This window comes from Diospyros lotus, chromosome 6, assembly GCF_014633365.1.
Source record: "Diospyros lotus cultivar Yz01 chromosome 6, ASM1463336v1, whole genome shotgun sequence".
Taxonomy (NCBI): Eukaryota; Viridiplantae; Streptophyta; class Magnoliopsida; order Ericales; family Ebenaceae; genus Diospyros; species Diospyros lotus.
Genome location: NC_068343.1, coordinates 22,183,413 through 22,204,393, shown reverse-complemented (window position 1 = coordinate 22,204,393; position 20,981 = coordinate 22,183,413). Strand labels below are relative to the sequence as shown.

The 20,981-nt window shown below is 36.2% G+C and overlaps 1 pseudogene; it reads right to left on the bottom strand.

The window, feature by feature from the left end:
* Window positions 1-12,454: 12,454 nt before the first annotated feature.
* Window positions 12,455-14,784, bottom strand: LOC127804396 (uncharacterized; annotated as a pseudogene).
* Window positions 14,785-20,981: the final 6,197 nt, after the last annotated feature.

The window sequence follows — 20,981 nt, the reverse complement described above, 5'->3', positions numbered from 1 at the left end:
CTCATCGATCGATTGTCAAACGGCCAAGTATTGCGTTCTCCAACGCCTACCGCCATCAACCAACAACCCCAGCAACCACCATCGTTCGAATCGCAACTCACATATTCTTCATTGATCGTTTCTTCCTAGTTTCTTACTGCTATAGCTGCTCATCTTCTATGATTTAATTCCTTCTGTGATTTGATTTTTTTTGTTTTATCTGAATATTAAACTGAATATGTAATATGATTTTTCTTTTTAATAATATTTTTAAGATTTTAGATTCTGTCAATGATAAACCAATGTCATGTTATTTGTAATTTACAATTTATAATTCTTTTCTTTAGTGTCTCATGTTGTGGGTAATCTAAATCTTGAAATTAACACCAGTCAAAAATAAATTTATTATGGAACTAATAGTTAAACGAAATCAAAAATTGTTTTAGAAAGCACTTTGCAATTTTAATGTATTGCATACGATTAGATTATCAATATATCTTGTATTATAGTTTAAAGCCTTTGAATCAAATTTATAATTTACTAATAAATGTTTGCAATTTATTTTGAATCAAATTTATTAAATACAATATTTTTTTTTCAAAATTTCAAAATAAACGCATTTTTTAATTTTTTATTTTGAGAAATAATTTTTCAAAATGAATAAAAGAACGCATTTTCAGTAATTTCAAAATAGACACTTAAAATAAAAAATTCAAAATAAATTCAAAACTTAAAACTAAAAAATAAAACACCAAATGAACACCACTTAAAGTGATTTTTAAAATTGTTAAATCATTGATGACCATTTATTTGGCTATTTGATGATTTGGTGGTTTGAATTAGTTTGGTTTTATCTTACTCATCTCTAATGAAAATGTACAACTATTTTAGGCTTAGTACGTGATACCCAAAGGCTAAGATTTGGCCATGTTATTTAATATCGACTAGCCAAGTGAATTTTTTATTTTTTATTTTGTTTAGACAAATCTAAAAATGTTAGGTGATGTGTCAAAATCTTGATCTTTGGGTGCATGGATCTTACCATAGACTTAGCTTCATGTAAGTATTTTTTACTTGAGAACCGTATGTGATCTTTTTATATGTGCACCAACTCATTTTTCGTTGACCATTTGTCCACTATTAGGAAAAAAAAAAATTATCAACTTGCTTTTTTATTCTATAAACGATACAATAAATGAACGACATTGTTTAAAAGTTGACCAAAATATAACTAAGTATGCATACGATGGCTTTCTTTTAATGCAAATAATGCCATTTTCAACACAACACCTATAAAACCTCTTCAACAATCTCATTTCTATCTTGTTGTTTAGTGTGTTGTGATCGAGAATAAGGTAAAGACAATTACATAATAATATAACAAAAAAAGAAGATGAAAAAAGGGACAATAAGAGAAGCAAGTCATGGACAATGAGTGGTAGTGGCTAAGGTTTAGATTAATGAATGTTATTACGGTTCACATCAAGTGGAGCAACATAGAGCATAAAAAAAACGAAAAAAGAAAAACACAGCTTGATAAAGGTTCACGATAATAGATGACAACAATGAGAGAAAAGTTGACAATAGATTGGGTAGATAAAAAGTTAGAAATGATTTTAGGGCAACCCTTTTATACATGACAACATGTAATTTTATCTACAAATTAAAAGTAAAATGGTAAAATATGATGTTATTTGATACAAATAGGTCTTATTTTTATTCATTTTGTGAAGGTATGTTCATTTTTTCACCAATTACCTAACTCATAAATAAAATGGGTTGAGCTTAGATTTAAATTGCTTAACCCCAAGCTACTAGCACACTTAAAGTGGGCTAGGTTGGCTCATTGGGCACCCAAACAAGGTAGGGCCCAAGCTTGTGAGCCTCAATGGGGCAAGCCCAACAAAAACGTTGATATATTTTTAAAACAATTTGAAAATAAATTTTAAAAAATATATTTATTTAATTAATATCTAATATATAAAAATATTTTAAAAAATAAAAATTCCACTTGTAAAATAAAAATTTAAAGCATAGAAGTTGAAAGTATGAGATTTAAAACTTTTAATAGTTTTCAATTCTACTTTTAAAAGTGATATTAAATTCTATAAATATTTAAAAGTTATAATAATTAATACATATTTTGAATTTGAGCTCTAGAGATATAATTCATTTATATATTTAGAATTTTTGTAAGGTGATTATGGCATTTAGTATAAGACAAATTATATCTTATAAAAAGTGTAACATGAGAAACAAATTATTTGAGATCTATTGATTATTATTGTGAATTTATAAAATTATCTATATAATTTTAAAGTATTAGAGTTATTAAATTAAATATTAAAAATTCAAGTTCAATATTCAATGATTTATAATTTTATTTTATTTATAAAGTCAAAACCGACCTAGCCTAACAAGCTACGAATGGGCCCCAAGCCAAGCTAAGCTCTTAGAGTGGCGAGATTACAGGCCCAAAAATATTAGGCATAACCACACCATATACAAATAGGTGAACCCAATCCAATCTAAATCGTTATAGTATTGACTTGAATTAGGACAGGTGAACTCATAGCCTACTCGACCTATTTAACATCTCTAGATCAAAATGTACTTGTATACATATGGTCTTTTCATGTGAATGCTAGAAAATAATGACTTAAAAAATAGATTTGGAATCAAACCAAGTTTGAAAATATCTCAATTAGAATAAATTCAATCACATTGATTTATATAAGTTTTTGAATTTATTTGAAACTATGAACACCTTAATTTGACAAGTATAAGAAAGGAATTAAATGAGAATATTATGAGATGTAACACGTGATTTTGCTTTGGAAATTCAACTTTTTTTTAATGTTATATTTACACCCACAAATTTTATTGAATTTCTACTTTAGCTTTTTAACAATAATTAAGACAATTAATGAGAGTTCTACATAAAAGGTAGTTTGAATTGAACCTTATAAAAAATTAAAGATCAATTAAGTAAAAGTGAGACACTATATCTCTCATATGGAGCCCGACAATTTAAGAAAACTAATAAATATAGCAAAAAATCTTGTTTTAAGTATAGAAACATAGGAAAATCATTTTTTAATTGTCCACCTTTTCCTTAAAATGTTGGGATCATCTAACACGTTTAAATATGTTGAATTAGATGATCAATCATCTAATGGCACCTTCAAAATAGTTTTCATGTATGTCATGATTTGACATATGAATATTTCAAAACTACTTACATCCGTGTGATAAAATAAGATGATAGTTGTTGTAGTTGTCAAAAATATAATAATTATATTTATTTATTTAGGATTAGGTAAAGTAGAGTTATTCATCGAAGATGAGGGTTCGAGATGTTGCGAGCAAGGTCAACCGAGTCTAAATTGAGTCAGAGTTGCAGTCATAAAAAGGCACGCGGGAGACTACCTGGATAGGGTCTTCAGGGCGACGACAGAGGAATGCCCTGATGGGTCTTCAAAGAGGTGAGCCTTTGGAGAGCACAACATTGCCTTAGCTTGCAAACACAAAAGACGTCAAAAAGGCACACGAGATACTACCCCACTCGGGCCCTCTGATGCTTAAGTCAGACAATAGTTCAAAAATGATGTCCAAAAATATGTATGTGAATGTCCAATATTCGATGTAGGAGTGATATTTAATCTTATGTATGTCCCAAATAGGGTGTTCTAGATAGGTTCTAAAGAAAGAAAGAGTTAAGTCCAAATGATATCCAAAAAGGTTCGTTTGCCTTTGAGGAGACAAATATTTATAGACAAATATGTAGGTTCGATGGATGGGTCTGAGAGATGCATTGGAAAGGACATGTAGAGAGAGTCGGAAGGCCTGGAGATATTTTCAGGGCAAAGTCTCGATGGCTATCCCTAGGTGGTCCCAAAGAGGGCTTCGAGGCTACCAAATGGTTTTGGTTCATGAAACCTAAAGGATGTATTTGAACTTGCAAATTTGATGAGGCTAGACCATTCTCGGGGCTGCCTAAGAGGCTATTGTCCCGGAGGCTCTCTAAGGAACTCATCGAGGATATACTTGAGACTTAGAAAAATTTTAGGCCATCTCACAACAATAGCTTTCCACTCTTGTCTTGAACCGAAAGACAAAGAAAAGAGTATAAGAAAAATAGATGCTCAATAACTCATTGGGGGAGAGTCTTTGGAGAACTCGCGACGCTTGGCTCGCCGAAAGCTTTGACTATAAATGGAAAGTGGTCTCCAATGGGCAACAAATTTTTTTTGTTTCTCATTGTATGGAGATTGGAGATTCAAACCTTATTTTTGAACTTCACAAGTGGTGGATATGTCTTTAAGACGATTTGATCTTCTTCATTCTCTTATTGTTAAAATTTCTAGTCTACTCTTTTATTTTAAACTGATGTTTTATTTTTACTTTATTGGTGGGTGAAATTTCTTTCAATTTTCAGTTTATTTCTGCCTCACGTTTTCATTTATTAAAGTTTAAAGTGATTGGTATTAGTTGTTTTATTCCTTGCGTTTGTGGAAATAAGGAATTTGTTTGACTATGATAATCTATTTGTATTGTAAGTACTTATTGGTGCTTTCCGTTGGATTAATTTATGACTATTAGTAACAAGAAATTACCTACATGTTAGCTGAAATAGGTTCACAAACTTGTGCGGAAATAAAAATGATAAAATGATATTTTTAAAAGAAGTAAGAAATAAAAACATAAGATAAAAGTGTAAATAAAAAAATATACATTTTTTTATAAATATAATTTTTAATATTTAAAAAATTATAAAAAATAATTATTCAATTTAAAAGTAAACATAAATTCCTTTCATAATACATTTAAACAAACATAAATATAAATTTCATAATATATTGCATTCAAAAAAAACATAAACACAAAGGTTAGCTTAAGGCATAGGCCACTAAAGTTTATGCCTAGGGCCCCCAAAAATTTGCAGTGGTTAGCCGCTAACTAAGACCAACTAGAAGCTTCACTATTTCGGGAGGTTGCTGACCACCTAGGACTAGGAGGAGAAGACGGTGAGATGTCGATCAACTGATGGAGATGAGAGGAGATGGCAGATGCCAAGTTGCTGGTTAGGGACTCAAGGTTCATCGTTCACACAGATAGGGGTGAGCAAAAGTTTGGTCGGTTCGGTTTTTCAAAAAATAGTGGTTCGGTTCGGTTATATTTTTGTTTAAAAATTAGTTATTCGATTCCGTTCGGTTATTTTGATAAAAATACCAAAAAAACCGAACTGAACCGAACTTGTAAAACATAACCTCACTCACTTGAACCGAACCGGCCACAACCCCCCCTTGCGCGAACCGAACTGCCCCCCTCACGAGTCACGCACACGGGCGCGACATTTCATTTTCTATGTTCTTCGTTCTTTTCTCTCTCTATCTCTCTCTCTCTATCTCGCGTCTCGGCATTTCATCTTCTCTTCGATTTGATTTTGAGTTCACAGATCTGGCGAAGGCGAATACAAAGACGAAGGCGAAGGCAAAGATGAAGGCTCTTCAATGGCGATGGCGAAGACGAAAGCTCTTCGAAGCTTCGTAGATTAGGCATTGGCCGAAGGCTTTTTGACTTCTTCTCTTCATCTGTTCTCTCTCCCTCCACCATCTGTCGTCGATGCCGAAGAAGAAGACGAAGGCCGGAGACAAAGACGAAGATTGTGTCGATGGTTTTTCAGTAAGTTTGCACTTTATTTCTCTTTTTACATTGAAATTTTGAAACCTATATCTACTAAAATCCAACCATTAGATGCTTTTAGTTTTTGGGTATGTGGGTCACCGTGGTTGGGGGAATCCGATGATCGGTTTCGATCATCGGAATCGCCGGTCAGCTAGGTGGCTAGCAGCAACAGCAAAGCCGGTCTCTTAGTTAGTTTGTTTCTAGTTCGGTTTCGGTTTGGTTAGCACGGTTTAGGGTTCGGTTAGATCGGTTTGTTGGGGTTGGTCGGTCGGTTTGGTTCGGTTATAACCGATTACACACCCCTACACACAGACCCATGATGGCAGCCGATGAGAGAGAAAGAGAGAGATGTAGACCCAAGATGATCATCGGTGAGAGAAAAGCAGAGAGAAAGAGATGGGTTGCTTACCTGCGTTGCTGTCTTTGCTGACACCAATCGTCGGACTGTCGTTGCCAACCCTTTCCTTGCTAATTGTGTGACTTGACTAATTTTGACTTTTAAGTGACATGAGAGTATAATGAGTCTCACCTGCTGCTGGCAACTCATATTTTTTATCTTTCAGTTTTAGAATCCAACTATGAGCTATTATTGCTTGAAAATTGAGTAACGAAAATAAATAAGAAATCATCGGACTGATGGAAACTTGGAATTAGAATAGGAATAGTGGAATAAAAATTAGATATAAAAGGTCTTGAGTAGTTGAGATTCAACCCAACCCTTGTCCAATTCTCCCTCTCTCTATATATATACACACACACATACATATACATATGTGATTTCCCTCTATAAATTGTATTTTTCTAAAAAATGTTGGCAACTTGACGATTCTCTTTCTGTAACACTTGTAACCGGTTCAATTGGCAGCGACATCTTCTCCTCTGATTAGTTTATTTATCTTACTAGTTCGATTGACACCGTTGACTAGTACACCATCTTACTGTTATTTTATCTCAATATCATTGTTAGTTTTTAATCTCATAAACCAAATGAAGGTGTGGCTTGTTTGTATCACAAACTTTATTTATGTCATAAATAGGTGTTGTGAAAGCAATAATGTAATCCCATTTTTTCTCACTAATCTTCATTCACCACCAATGCATGAACAAATCGAGCTTTTCCTTGGTCATCATCTTAGTATTATACCCATTGATCACTAATAACCATTGCTTCAAATGCACGTCTAAATAGCTTAAACTTTTTAAGCATAACAATAATAGAAACAAATCGAGTGTTAGTAATTATAAGCAACTTCAAATAACTAAATCAATTGAACATGCCCAGTCTAATTGAATGATTCATCATAAAATTTTTGATTACCAAAGTATCTCCATGCAGTTCAGTGATCCAATGACACTCATCATATATTTCTTGATTGCTTTTTACATTCCTACCACATATATTCTTCAAAGTAATATTGAGTGTATAGAAAACATAAGAAGTCCAATAAATATGTGGAAATATACATTCGATGATTTCCCTTTCTTACAATTAGCAACATTAGTAGCAATGATCTATATAACTCTTTGATGATTAACTTCATCTATTATCTCTTTCATCAAATTAACAATAAATTATTTATCTTTTATTTCACCTAAATAGTTCACAGCTTTAACAAACATATGGCCACTTTCAAAAGCAACCATAAAATTAATCAATGACATTTTTTGTGGGTCACTCTAACCATCAGTAACAATGCTAATATCATTTTCCAACCAAATGCTTTTAATAGGTTCCAAAAAATTTAACATTTGTCTTTTCTTATTAAAGTAATGTGTTCATCAATTTATTATAACCCGGAGACACTGTTCGCGTGTTCTTTCCCGCAAGTGAACAGAATCGTAACAAGTAATATAATGATGAATCAAGTATCGTTCCCACGAGGATTAAGTTTTAATCCCTACTTTAACCACTATTAACTTTAATAAGCCACACGCAATTAAAAGAATACTCAATGGAAGTTTTATATAAGTTAAAACTAACTCACCAAAAGGAAAACACAAAATAACTCTTTAGGTTTTAAATATAGAAATCTAATACACTAGGGTTCATGAATCCACCGTAGTTCTATAATTGGTTCAATATCTTTCAGTGATTGGGTTTTATAATTCTTGCTTTGAGTTGAAAATCGATGATCATAAGTTAATCAAAAGTCTCTCTTGATGGTCAATCGAATCTATACTCACATATGAGATTAATTATCTCTAATTAATATGCAAATATACAAACATGCATTTATCCATAATGATCATCAAAATAAGATTTCACAAGGCATAACAGTATCTCTACCTATTATCAAGTGCTAATCTATATTGAATCTCTCAAAAGCAATATAAATCACAAACACGTTCTAATGGCGGCTAAGCATCAAAACGGACTTAGTGCATAACAAACGATCAACTCAAAAGACAAGAATAAAATAAAACCCAAATACTTTTAATTAAACCATCATTGAACTAGGTTTTATCGATCACCCTAGCCACAAAGTACTTAGCCTAACATAGTTTCAACCAATGAAAGAATAATAAAAATGGAGTTCATGATGTTGGAGAGAAGAAAGAACAGAAAAATTAAACCAAAACTAAAGATCTTCAAGAAAATCTCATCCTTTTCCTCGACTTGCCATTTTTTCCTCCTTCCAAAAGCTTCTTAATCTCCCAAAAATAAGTCTTTATATAGTCCTCTTTAGGTTATCAAAGTCATGCACTTTGAAGGAGTCTATCTCCCTTTTATTTGGATTGAAACGGGCTTAAAACGAAGCTTTGAACCTTATCGCGGTATGCTTGTTATCGCAGACCCGTGAGCTCCAGAAACTAATTCCTAAAGTGGTCTTACAGCGGTATGCATTCCGCTGTAGGACCGTGAGCTCCAGAAACTAAATCTTACAGCGGTCCTACAGCGGTATGCATACCGCTATAGGCCTGCTAGCCTTTTTCTTTAGCCTCTTGCTTTTATCATCTTCAACTTCTTGCTCTCGATACTCTTTTGCTTTCTTTTAATTCGATACTCGACCATGCCTCCAAGCTTTATTTCACTCTCATCATGCACCAAAATCACTATTTTTGCTCCATGTCCGCTTTGCATGCAATGTGTACCTATATTGACAATATTAAGCCCAAAATGAGTAGCAATCATGTTCATTGAATAATTAAATGCTAAACTTGAACCACTAAATAATAGTGCAAAATATGTTGATCAAATACCCCCAAACTTAGCCTCTTGGTCGTCCCGAACAAGATTATCACTCACACACACATTGGATAGCCTTGCCATTAGTCTCAGATTTTGGTATCTTTTAAAATTCACAATGAGTTATCAAGTAATGCTCCACCATAGTTTTTGGACTCATTCCATGCCTGACGTGTGTGTGCATAGTCGGATTCTTTATCATGCATTAGGTTGTTGCTACCCAACCCCTCAATGGTCATGTTTTCCTTTCCCTCTTATGACTTGCACACCACCCCCAAACTTAATACCTTTATTCAATCCCTAGGTATCTTATGGTTACTTTCATTTTTTTTTTATCTAGTTGGGTCCAGCTAGAGATAATGTTACCTCAGTTTGTGAAGATTCTCCTTAATTTTGAGTGTTTTAACATTCCAACCTCTATCAAGCAGTCAAACCCACTAGTTTTCTTCATCCCTCACAATATAAGTATCAGCACAATCATCATTTGCCTTTTTTTTTTTTTTTTTTTAGCAAAGCCTCTCCCCATTAAGCTTTCTAGAAGAACCTTGTAGCGAGCTTTCAGCCGATGACTCCCATGTTAGATGACCTTAGGGCACCAGGTGTTGAGACACCCCTACAAACTCAATCACTCGATTCAACTAGGCTACGAACAGAGGTGCATAATATATATAGGATGATTGATATCATGTGCATGACATAATAATAGAGGGATAACATTTATAGCATTTGGTCATTGCTTAGCTTCCGTTAGTTTGTCTACATACTCCACACAAATTTTAAACATGCACGGAATCAACACATTCCTCAATAAACACTACCACAGCTTGACCTTTCCCAAACTTTATTATTATTATTATTATTATTATTTTTTTTTTTTTACAATACTAAGTCGAAGGGGAGAGTCCGCTAGTCATATAGGTAAGTGTATTCAACTTATGCAATGTGTAACCCGACACTTGTGCTCAATAGAAGTCGTCACATGGACATATGAGTAATTCAAACAATGTGAAGAACATCACTATCAACTATTATGTGAATCATAAAAATACCATGTAGTGTTCATCATTGCTGGTAGAGTTATCCAACCAATTTTTTTTTTTTTTTAAATGGCTTTAACCAAGTAGGCTAACGCATCATGTATGATTGGATCATCAAAACCCTCCCCTTAAACTTAAAATGAGTCATTGTCCTAAGGGCTCGAAAGGCATTAAAAAGGAAGGAAGGTACCTGGGCAAAAGAATTGGTGCAGTGATGGCTGGAGTAAATCAATGGTCTTCGGGGGGCGGCGGTGGCTGGGACCGGAGTAGCTAGGCAAACATGGATCTCACCTCATCGTGCTGGGTACGAAGGTCGACTCTGAGAACATCCAGGCCTGCTTGCAACATGTGAAATTACCGATCTTGCTCCTCTCAATTTTCGTGTATTTGTGCTTGCATGGCCTCTAATATGGGGCTGAAGTTGACTCCTCCAGGGCGGCGTCGGGGTGGTGGTCTCACTGCTGGTGGTGCTTCAGGTTCCATGTACTCCTTGGCTTCATCTTTTTCCTCGGCCTCTGCTGCTGCGTCTCGCATGCGAGCTGCATGTCGGCGTTGGGCAATCTGAGTATGTGACTTTCGGATAGTATATAGATTGATCAGTGCGGGCTTCGTCTTGTCGAGCTCAGATGTGGATGTAGGGACTTTGGCTTGCTTGCACAATGCCGAGATGAGCGCTGGAAAGTAAATCCTCTTCTTACTACCCTTGGTCAAGGCGAGGGCGACGATTTGTTGGAAGATATGCTCGCCAAAATTCAAATCATGGCCAGTAGCCAAGGCATAAAGAAGTTGCATCCGTGGAGGGTATATCTCAGTCATGTGTGAAGATGGAGCGATGTTAGAAGATAAGATGTAATGGAACATCTTCGCCTTGAGGTTAAGCTCATTATGGAGCACCACATTGTGGCGTGGCCACACCGGTGGAATGTCTTCATTAAAGTAAAAATGAGCCACTTGATTCCAGTCTTCTATGTCCGGGAGATTTATCCCTGATGGCACTTGATAAAAGTGTTGGATGACGTCAGGACTGAATGGTACCCATACTCCTCGCACATATGTATGGAAAGCGTGAGCATCCTCATCTTCATCATCACCTCCAAGGATGTTATCATTGAAATTGGCAAGAAATTCTCGAACCACGGAGGGATAGATCTTGTGAGGCTTGGCACAAAGTTTGTGCCACTGCTTGGTATGAATTACTTCAGAAACACCAGTGATCTCAATGCTAGCAAGGTTAACTTCCCGCTCGCTGTGGAAAGGCCATGACTCTATCACTCGGGCCCTTTTTTCAGCTTTGGTAGTGAGGTAGATTGGATATGATGAAGGATCAGCTCGCGGCCGCTTGAAAGTGTTTGAACTCGTTGCAATGGCTTTACCCTTATTTGCGGCTGGAGTGTAGCGAGTTTTGGGTGCCATCTTTGCTTGGGCTCGGTCCTAGAAGCACAAAATCAAACATGAGAATGAATAAGAGAAAGAATCAATTAATTCTTGGCTTGTTTGTTTCTTTTTTCTTTATATATTTATTTATTTAGTTTTTTTTATTTATTTATTTTGTGAGAAATAAATATTTTGGAGAAGCTAAAGGTGCCACAAGATCCCCCCAAACTCAACTCATTCCATGCCCTCAATTCATAGTGCAATGTGTGTAAAAATGTGTGTGGAAATGTGTGGTTGGGGCATTTTAGTGAACACTTGGTGGGCATGCTGAAAGAGAAGAAGGCAAAATAGGGCTTAGGATATACTGAAATTCCCTAAATAAAAGCACACCAAACAGCCACCAAAAACACCAACCACAACATCTTTTCTCCCATGCACAAATCAACTCAACATCCATTTCCATAAGAGAGTAACAAACCGCACAAAAACATTAAAATGATTACACACATACCTTAAATGAGGAAGTTGGAGAGAAAGGAGAAGGGAGATCCTTGAGCGAAAACTTGGGAAAATAGGGAGAGACCAAGCTAGGAATGCAAGGGGAGGGTGGGGTGAGGAAATTTTGTAGAAGGAGAAGAGAAGGAGAGAGCAGAGGGGAAATAATAAAAGGAAATGGGTCGGCCTTAAGAGGCCGACCCGTTTCGCGGTGCGGCCGCGGCATGCATGTCGCGGCCCACCCGCGAGCCTGCTGTGGCGCGGGCTGGCCGCGGTATGCATACCGCAGCTCGCCCGCGAGCAGCAGAAAGGCTGTTGCCTCGCGCTACGGCAGCAGCATGCATGTCGAGGCCAAGGCGCGAGCTGCCCCTTTTTTGAATTTATTTTATTTTATTTTTTATTTATTATTATATATATATTTTTTGTTTTATTATTTTCATTTTTTTTAGTATTTTTATTGTTACTTATTTATTTATTATTATTTTTTTCTTTTAATTTTCATTGTTATAGCCTAGGCTCTAAGTGATAAACTCTCCTAACCAAGGCACTCTCTAACCTATAACCTAACACTCTAAAACAAATGCAAAATAGGGAAAATGAAGTAAACAGCAACAAATAAAGAGGAAATGATAGAAAATTGGGTTGTCTCCCAAAAATCATTTGTTTAAAGTCATTAGCTTGATTGTGCTGCTGCTCATTCCAGGTTGCTCAACACGGTGGAAAGCGTATCTTTTGTAAAATCACCGCCAAGATAGGGTTTGAGCCTCTGTCTATTCACTTTGAACGTGCCCTTGGTGTTATGAGTCACTTCAACTGCACCATAGGGGTATACTTGGACCACAGTGAACGGGCCTGACCATCTCGAACATAATTTGCCTGGAAACAACTTGAGACGAGAGTTGAACAACAACACTTTTTGCGCCACCTGGAACTGTTTTCGGTGTACATGCTGATCATGCCATTTCTTGGTCTTCTCCTTATATAATTTGGCATTCTCGCAGGCTTCCAACTGAAACTCATCCATTTCATTTAACTATAGCAACCGTTTCTCACCAGCTTGCTTGAGATCAAAATTCAACCTTTTCATTGCCCAATATGCTCGGTGCTCTAGCTCAACAGGTAAGTGACATGCTTTGCCAAAAACAAAGTGATATGGAGACATACCAATCGGCGTTTTGAAGGCTATTCCGTATACCCATAATGCATCATCCAACTTCTTAGCCCAATCTTTTCGAGAAGTACTCACTGTAAGCTCAAGTATCTTCTTTATCTCTCTATTCAAAATTTCCACTTGGCCACTCGTTTGGGGATGATATGGTGTATCAACTTTATGCCTTACCTTGTACTTTGCCAAAAGAGATTCAAAATGCCGATTGCAAAAATGCTTCCCCCTATCACTGATAATGGCCCTAGGAGTTCCAAAGCGAGTAAAGATGTTCGTTTTCAGAAAACTTACCATTGCTCGGCCATTGTTAGTTGGTAAAGCTACTGCTTTGACCCACTTGGAGACATAATCCACTGCCACTAGGATGTATAAATTGGAGAACGAGGGTGGAAACGGCCCCATAAAGTCAATGCCCCATACGTCAAATAATTCAACCTTAAGAATGCCATGCAGTGGCATCTCTTGGTTCCTAGAGATGTTCCCCATTCTTTGGCATTTATCACATTTTTTTACTATGTTATGAGCATCCTTGAATAAACTTGGCCAATAAAACCCAGATTGGAGTACCTTAGCTACTGTTTTTGTTGCTCTGAAATGTCCACCATAGGGGGAGGCATGGCATTACTTTAAAATCATTTCCATCTCATCTTTTGGAATGCACCTCCGGATTACTTGATCCACTCTTCTTCGATAAAGGATGGGATCCTCCCAAAAATAGTATTTGAGCTCCGAAAAGAATTTTTTTCTTTGATGGTAATCATAATCAGGAGGTACAATGTTACTTGCGAGGTAATTGACATAATCAGCATACCATGGTACCTCCGTCTCCCTGCTTGCTCGTTCCACTCTTAGAAGCTGCTCATCTAGAAATTTTTCATTAATATCCCCTATTTCAGATTGATTTTGTTGCTCCAATCTAGAGAGGTGGTCAGCTACCACATTCTCGCATCATTTCTTATCTCGAATTTCCAAATCAAACTTTTGGAGAAGTAGTACCCAGCAGATTAGCCTTGGTGTTGCCTCTTTTTTTGAAAATAGATATTTCAGTACAGCATGATCTGTATAAACAATCACCTTTGAACCTATGAGATATGATCGAAATTTTTCGAAAGCAAAGACCACTACTAGGAGCTCTTTTTCTGTAGTGGCGTTGTTCATTTGGGCATCATTGAGAGTCCGACTAGCATAGTAAATCACATGTAAGACTTTATCCCGTCGTTGTCCCAAAACTGCCCCAACTGCATAGTCACTAGCATCGCACATTACTTCGAACGACATATTCCAATCTGGTGCCACAATAACAGGTCCTGAAATTAACTTTTCCTTTAGAGTGGTAAATGACTTTAAGAACTCCTTAGAAAATTCAAATTTTGCATCATTCTCCAACAAGTTGCATAAAGGCTTTGTAATCTTGGAGAAATCCTTAATAAATCGCCTATAAAAGTTGGCATGTCCCAAGAAGCTGCGGATACCCTTGACTGATGTTGGCGGATGAAGCTTCTTAATCACTTGAATTTTTGCCTTGTCAACTTCAATACCCCTAACTGAAATTCGGTGTCCCAATACAATTCCTTCTTGGACCATGAAGTGGCATTTCTCCCAATTGAGCACCAAGTTTGTTTCTTCACAACGCTTCAAACAAGTGTCAAATTCTTTAAGCATTCATCATATGAAGAACCAAAGACTGAAAAATCATCCATGAACACTTTAATAAATCTTTCTACCATATCGGAGAAGATTGACATCATACAACGCTGAAAAGTGGCAGGGGCGTTGCACAAACCAAACGGCATCCGTCGGTAGGCGAATGTACCATATGGATAAGTGAATGTTGTATTCTCTTGGTCTTCTAGAGCCATTGGAATTTGATTATATCCCGAATAGCCATCAAGGAAACAATAGTGGGAATGACCTACTAAGTGCTCCAACATTTGATCAATGAATGGTAGGGGAAAATGATCTTTTCGCGTTGCATCATTCAACTTACGATAGTCAATGCAAACCCGCGATCTGGTAATAGGTCGAACTGGAATGAGCTCATTGTTTTCATTATTTTCCATTGTAATACCTCCAATTTTTAGGCACCATTTGAAACGGACTAACCCAAGCACTATCTGAGATAGAATAGATAATCCCAGCATCCAGTAACTTCAGTAGTTCAGCTATAACCACATCTTGAAGATGAGGGTTTAGTCGTCGCCGATGTTGCACTACCAGCTTGTAGGTGTCTTCCATTAATATCTTGTGCATGCAAAGAGATGGGCTAATCCCTTTTATATCAGCTATAGTCCATCCAAGAGCTGACTTATGTTCTCGAAGCACACAGAGTAACTTATCTTTTTCTTCTTGGCTAATGGATTTAGCAATTATCATTGGAAGAGTAGAAGACTCACCCAAATAAGCATATCGAAGATGGGATGGCAGCTGTTTTAGCTCCAATTTCAGAGCTTGTTGAATGGAAGGTAAAGGTCGTGGAGGCCCTGTGCCCAATGCTTTGTATTGCTTTCCCTTTTGAATAAGTTCAGATCCTTGCAAATATTTGACATATTCTTCAATCGTAGCAGAGTCGGTATCTTCAACTTGTGAGTGCACCACACATGCTTCCCAAGGATCTGATGGTTGATTCAAAGTGAAAGTGTTTTCTATCTCTTTATCCACAATAGCAATCTGAAAACAAGAATTTGAAGCAGTAGGAAATTTTAGTGCTTCAAACACATTAAAAGTGATTTACTCCTCATTCAGCCTTAACATGAGTTGTCCTTTTTGCACATCAATAAAAGCTCGTCCAGTAGCTAGAAAAGGTCACCCCAAAATAAGGGGAATATCCCTATCTTCAGCCATATCCAAAATAATGAAATTTGCTGGAAATATGAACTTGTCCACTTTTACCAAGATATCTTCAACAATTCCACGTGGATGTTTCACGGACTGGTCTGCTAGTTGTAATGATACTCTTGTAGGCTTTGCTTCGCCTAGTCCAAGTTTTTGAAAGATAGAAAATGGCATCAAATTAATGCTAGCACCCAAATCACATAAAGACCGTTCAAAATATAGGTTGCCAATGGTGCAAGGGATGGTGAAACTTCCTGGGTCTTTCAACTTTGGCTGTAATTTATTATGTAAAATGGCACTACACTCCTCTGTTAGCATCATGGTTTCATGTTCCTCAAGCTTCCTTTTATTTGATAGAATCTCCTTCATAAATTTCGCATAGCTGGGCGTTTGAGACAGAGCTTCAGCAAATGGTATATTGATATGTAGCTTCTTAAATACCTCCAAAAATTTCTCAAATTGCTTATCCAACTTGTGCTTGTGCAATCTTTGAGGAAATGGAATAGGTGGAACATAAGGCTTGATTGGTGATGAAACCACTTCCTCTTGTTCGACTATATCTTCAGGCTCCTTATTCTCAGTTGTTGTCTCATTTTCAGCATCAGTTTTCTTTTCCACACTTGGTCTTTTAACATGAATTTCTGGTAATTGCACCCCGTTCCTTGTAATGATTGCATTCGCTTCCTCATTGGGATTAACTTTGGTATTGCTTGGCCATGTGCCCTGTTGCCTCTTAGTAAGAATTTTAGCTAGTTGCCCAATTTGAGTCTCTATATTCTTGATGGTTGCATCGGTCCACTCGCTTCTTTCTTGAAGTTTTGAAATTGCTTCTTCCCATCCTCTTTTTTCCTCATGTGGTCTCCCTTGTTTTGGTGAGTTTTGAATTCCCTGATTGTTGCCATATGAAAAATTAGGATGGTTTCTCCAGCCGGGATTGTATGTTGGAGAAAATGGATTATTCTATGGATGCGGGAAATTTTGTTGACGCGGGAAGTTTTGTGCATAAGCAGCCTGCTCTGTGAGTGAATGGTCCCTAACGGTCAATGGGCATTCGGATGACAGATGGTTTGCCCCACAAGTTACACAAACTGGAAGGGATCCTTGCACCATATTAACTAATTGAGAGTACTTTAAGTTTTCCATATGTTTTGAAAGAGCATCAATCTTGGCCAATATCAACGTATTCATATCCACTTCGTGTACTCCAGTTGCTCTCCTATGTGAACTCCTATCCGGCCACATTACAAATTGCTCACTCATTGTTTTATAAAGATCATGTAGCTCTCCAGCTGATTTGTTTATAATAGAATCAACTGTCGAACGGCTGTAAGGAGTTAACCCGACATAGAAATAGTGATTTTGAGCTGGTAAAGAGAACCCATGATTCAAACACTTCCATAGCAATTCTTTATACCGTTCCCATGCTTCATGAAAATTCTTAGTTTCAGCTTGCTGGAAAGTTGAAATTTCATGCTTTAATTTGCTGATCTTGGCTGGTGGAAAATACTTTAATGTGAACTTATGAACCAAATCAGCCCATGTAGTGATGCTACCAGGTGATAGTGAATCCAACCACTCTTGAGCTTTATCTTTTAGAGTATGAGGGAAAAGTCGCATCCTTCGTGCTTTCTCATTGATGACTTGATATTTAAAATTTCCACAATACTCCAAAAAGCGAGAGAGATAATAGTGAGGATTTTCATCACTTTTTCCATAGAACGGAATGTTGTTGGAGAATAAATTAATCACATCTGGCCTCAGTTGAAAGTTATCATGCCCATATAGAGGATAGACTATGCTCGACCGATTCTCAACGATAGGAGGCATCATGAAATCCCCCATCAAGATATCTCTCTCATTGATCTCAACAGTACGCTCCATTTGAACAAGCTGATTTTCGTTGTCATCCATTGTGCTTTGTTGTTGTTCCCTTTTTGCTCTTTGTTCACGACGCCTTTGATGAAAAGTTTGTTCAATCTCCGGATCAAACTCAACAAGATCAAGACGTTCTGAACGCCGCATGCACTATTTCAATCCTAACATAACAAAAATTGAAATAGTTGAGCATAAACAATTAAAGGAAGCAACCCAAGTATTAAAGCTAATCTTAATTAAAGTAGTAATCAAAATAACCAGTCCCCGGCAACGGCGCCAAAAACTTGTTTGCGTATTCTTTCCCGCAAGTGAACGGAATCGTAACAAGTAATATAATGATGAATCAAGTATCGTTCCCACGAGGATTAGTTTTTAATCCCTACTTTAACCACTATTAACTTTAATAAGCCACACACAATGAAAAGAATACTCAATGGAAGTTTTATATAAGTTAAAACTAACTCACCAAAAGGAAAACACAAAATAACTCTTTAGGTTTTAAATATAGAAATCTAATGCACTAGGATTCATGAATCCACCGTAGTTCTATAATTGGTTCAATATCTTTCAGTGATTGGGTTTTATAATTCTTGCTTTGAGTTGAAAATCGATGATCCTAAGTTAATCAAAAGCCTCTCTCGATGGTTAATCGAATCTTTGCTCACATATGAGATTAATTATCTCTAATTAATCTGCAAATATACAAACATGCATTTATCCATAATGATCATCAAAATAAGATTTCACAAGACATAACGGTATCTTTACCTATTATCGAACTTTATGTCATTTATTATCAAGTGCTAATCTATATTGAATCTCTCAAAAGCAATATAAATCACAAACACGTTCTAATAGCGGCCAAGCATCAAAACGGACTTAGTGCATAACAAACGATCAACTCAAAAGACAAGAATAAAATAAAACCCAAATACTTTTAATTAAACCATTATTGAACTAGGTTTCATCGATCACCCCAGCCACAAAATACTTAGCCTAACATAGTTTCAACCAACAAAAGAATAATAAAAACGGAGTTCATGATGTTGGAGAGAAGAAAGAACAGAAAAATAAAATCAAAACCAAATATCTTCAAGAAAATCTCATTCTTTTCCTCGACTTGCCTTTTTTCCTTCTTCCAAAAGCTCCTTAATCTCCCCAAAATAAGTCTTTATATAGTCTTCTTTAGGTTATCAAAGTCATGCACCTTGAAGGAGTCTATCTCCCTTTTATTTGGATTGAAACGGGCTTAAAACGAAGCTTTGAACCCTACCGCGGTATTCTTGTTGTCGCACACCCGTGAGCTCCAAAAACTAATTCGTAAAGCGGTATGCATTCCGTTGTAGGACCGTGAGCTCCAGAAACTAAATCTTACAACGGTCCTACAGCGGTATGCATACCGCTATAAGCCCGTTAGCCTTTTTCTTTAGCCTCTTGCTTTATCATCTTCAACTTCTTGCTCTCGATACTCTTTTACTTTCTTTTAATTCAATACCCGACCATGCCTCCAAGCTTTATTTCACTCCCATCATGCACCAAAATCACTCTTTTTGCTCCATGTCCGCTTTGCATGTAATATGTACCTATATTGACAATATTAAGCCCAAAATGAGTAGCAATCATGTTCATTGAATAATTAAATGCTAAGCTTGAACCACTAAATAATAGTGCAAAATATGTTGATCAGGCACATAACCACCCAATGGATGCATAACAACAAATGAATAAGAACTCAAATAGTATGAGTTTCTTGCAAGATTAAAAGGCAAACCCCTATTATAGAATATTCTAACAATCTCAACATTTAAATGTGCTCTAGTTTGCAAGTCAGAAGCTCTAGTAATAAGCAAATCAATTGTTTTTCTCTTATTTAACTGTTTTAAAACTCTAGATTTATGTATAGACAAAGAAGGTCCCAAAGAAGCACTACTAGTCGATAAAGGCAATTTGCTTAAGTAGTAAATTTGACATTCTGGTTGTAGCTTCTCCTTCAACTTTTTTATTTATTTATTTTAGTTATAATTTCAGGACTCACTTTTTATAAAAAAAACAATCCATTTCCTATTGATATTTAATAAACAAACCCTAACTATTGTGCATGTCCCAAATTTTTGTAAACCACAAAAAGTTACATATTCACTTCCAACCTACCCCTTTCTTCCCACATTCTCAATTTTAATCACATATTTCCATAATGGACTATTTTCTTCATCCCTATTTTTTGATGCAATACCATTGCTAGATGTTGAATTTGAAGTGGAATGAGTCACATGACCTATGTAAGGAGGGGGGGAAACAAAGACAACCACAAATCAACAACCCTAAGTACGAAAATCTGAAAAACCATCACTCTGAATTAAAGATTATAATAAGTAACAACACAATTAAAATATCACAATGAAAGCAAAAGAATTAGCTTACAAACAGGAATCGCCCAATTAAAGTGAGCAATTGACGGTGGGACAGAGCAATCGAGTATGAAAATGGAAATAACACCGAGCATGGAAACAAGTAATTGAACAATTGAGTAGTTAGAGTTGTGAATTGATGGTGGCACTGAACACCTTGTAATTGAGCAATCAACAGTGAATCAAGCAATCTGAGATTGGAAACGCAATCTCGTGCACAATTAAACCGAGCAATTGGAGTTGTGAATAAACAATGGCACCAAGCACCGAGCAATTGGTTGGTGGGGGGAATGATGGCAAATGGACGATTGGTCAAAGAGTCAAGAGATGATTCAGAGAAATTATGACTAGGGCGTAAAGAGAATAAATGCAAAATTGATAATATATATGTAGGTCCATCGCCATAAATGGATTTCCAATCGGAAACGCATTTTTTACAGTTTTAGTTTATTAAGAAATAGGCCTTGAAATGTTTTTGAAATTAAATAAATGGCTTGAAGATGTTTTTGGACGTTTTTGAAATAGAAAACGTCTTTAAAATGCCAAAACAACATCTCCAAGCTATTTCTGTACATTAGAGTTCATAGATGCTGAAGCCAAAAACAAGAAGTTTTGGTTATTGCTTTCTCTGTCAAAATGCCAAGTCAAATAGATTTAGAATGAAGTATAGCCTTTGATTTTAAACCAACTATGAATATAATTATTTGTCTTATTTGCTATTGGGTACGATCTAATTATGAAAGCTGCAATAATTATTTTGTTTAATTTGTAGCTAGATTCTATCATAGTAACATAAAAAGTCGTGTTCTACAGTGTCAAGTGTGAATCACTTGAGAGGTTGTGTGTGAATCATTGAGAGGTTGTTTGATCGAATCCAAATGCATAACAAGTTGTGTGTGAATCATTTAGAGGTTGTTTGGCTTACTGTTTTTTAAGATGAC